The sequence below is a fragment of the Channa argus genome, chromosome 8, assembly GCF_033026475.1.
Source record: "Channa argus isolate prfri chromosome 8, Channa argus male v1.0, whole genome shotgun sequence".
Taxonomy (NCBI): Eukaryota; Metazoa; Chordata; class Actinopteri; order Anabantiformes; family Channidae; genus Channa; species Channa argus.
In genome coordinates, this window is record NC_090204.1 from 15,680,989 (window position 1) to 15,683,297 (window position 2,309).

Here is a 2,309-nt window from a genome sequence, read left to right on the forward strand (position 1 = left end):
CATCTTCATGTCTACGCCCCAGTGTGTACTATGTTTTTAAGACATAATAGACACAAGTTTGCGCAAATGAAACCACCACAAGCAAGCTGAAAAAGAGAGGCGATGCTCCTGAACTGTTTGTGTTTTCGACGAGCTTTGGGTAGTGTAAACTGATCACCAATAATCGCAACAGAATCTGGAATCTAACAACGAGACAACGAGAGAGGTGTTCGCAGCTGAGGCTGTATCGTGCCTGAATAAAATGCTGTGAGATCTGAAGGACATCTGGGAGAAGATCGGTATCCCAAAGGACCAGAGACTGCAGAGAACTAATAAGGTCAAGAACCACACACGGAACCTATTAGTCATAATGATCAAAGAAGAGGAATCTCTGAAAAAGACTCTCCCAAACAGCATCCCAACATGCAGGGCGGAAATGGAGAAGCTCTGCCTGGAGCTTCAGCTGCCTATGTTTGAGGAGGAGGATGGTATCAGCATGCTTTCAGGAAGTGAAAAACGGATGTTGTCTGTAAAAATGAAGAGTCTTTTTGCCTTTTCCAAGAAAATATTACATTGCTTAAACTGCTTCTTCACGGCTGGAGGACAGTAAGGGAGAGAACGAGGCGATGTGTGAGAGTCAAATGGTACAGCAGCTGTGGGGACTGGAGAGGAAGGCCTTCAATGACCACATGGTCACATCCAGGAAGAGGAACTTACAACCAGAAGTTCAGTGTCTGGAGGGGGATTTTGAGAAAAGTGTTTCTTCAGCACTGAACAGCGGCAGGCTTTCACTACTTAGTTTAGCTATATTCTGCACAATGCAGAGATCCTGCGGATGAGGCAGCATTACAAGGAGCACAAAGAGCTTTTTAATGGGGTTAACCAATGGCAAGAAAGCTGTAGACTCTTCCAGGACATTAAGAAAAAAGCTACAGATCCTGCCAGATTCACTAACAGAGGAGGGAATCTTCTCAAAGAGTAGAAACAGAGGTCTGAGTACATAAAAACCTGCTCAAGCATGAAAAGAAATAAAAAGCCCAGATTGATGCATGGGAAACTGAGTAGGGTCAGGAGTTTTTAGTAAAAGGCCAGAAGTTTCTAAAGTACGTGGAGGAGCAGTGGGAGCTGCACCAAATACAGAAAGAAAAGGAGAAACTAGAAAGGCACCTAAAGACCAACAAACAGACAGACAGAGGAGGATATGTTTTACGGAATGGCAGTAAGAACCCTGACCAAAGGCAGATTCCTCTGTACTAATGCTCCAAATAAGGTTTAACCCGGCTTCCAACAGTTCCAGTGCCACCTCTAACACCACCCCCTTTAAATAACGGCTCTCCCCACAGTCCCCTGACAGATCACCTTCACCTCTCTACACTCCCCACGCACCTGGACATTCTGCTCTACTGTGTGGACTCCGGACTTATTGATCCGCCTGATTCCTTATGTTAGACTCTGTTGGTCCCCGTTCATTATTCAGTTATTTGGTTGTTCAGGGTTTGATCATTCCTTTATCCCTGTCTATCTGCCCCTGTTTGTACTCATCGTTTCATTTAGTATCTCTGTTTTTGACTAGTCTCTATACATAAATACCTTTAGATGTTTGTCATTAACTACCCCACATAGCCCCTGTAGTATTTGGTTTGCATATCAGCTCCCCCATCAGTGTGTGTGTGTGTGATGGAGGAACAGTGTAAAGCACTTTGACTACCAATAGGTAGAAAATCGCTATATAATTGCAGACCATTTACCCACATTATAAGCTTTAACATGTAAACAAAATAATTTATGCACAGAAACACACACACACAGTGTTTATGAAAGCACTATATGATGCTGTACAAATTGTCAGTCTTGAGTGCACAGACACCTCCATTTAAGTTCAGTGGCAGTCAGTCTCTATTATTCGATGCCCAGGGATCTGATGTCAACACTGACATTAAGGATTTTCCCCCTTTCCTCCAAATCACCAACTGCAAACAGCCAAATTCACTTAAAGGTCCCTGGGCATGTGTAAAAATATATTTGGATTCAATTCATTTTGTTTCCAAAAGTGTTACAGGTACAACACATTCTACAGTAGGCTTTCAGACTAAGTGAATAAATGGATGCTAAGGTCCCTGGAGTGTTGGGCTTTCAAATTTGATAATTCACGAATTCTTACAAAAACCCACAATTTTACTGAAGCAACAAACATGCTTCACCAGTGGCAAATATTTTAGGAAGATCCATATCGTGGACCAAGGGCAACACTCCACTGAGTTGATAGAGAGGATTACATACTTTGAGATTGCAAGAATTACATACATTCTTTTTCATCAATAGTATATGGA

General features: G+C 42.5%; 1 pseudogene; it reads left to right on the forward strand.

Moving 5' to 3' along the window:
• The first annotated feature begins 492 nt into the window (after positions 1-492).
• Positions 493-1,255, forward strand: LOC137131829 (protein regulator of cytokinesis 1 pseudogene; annotated as a pseudogene).
• Positions 1,256-2,309: the final 1,054 nt, after the last annotated feature.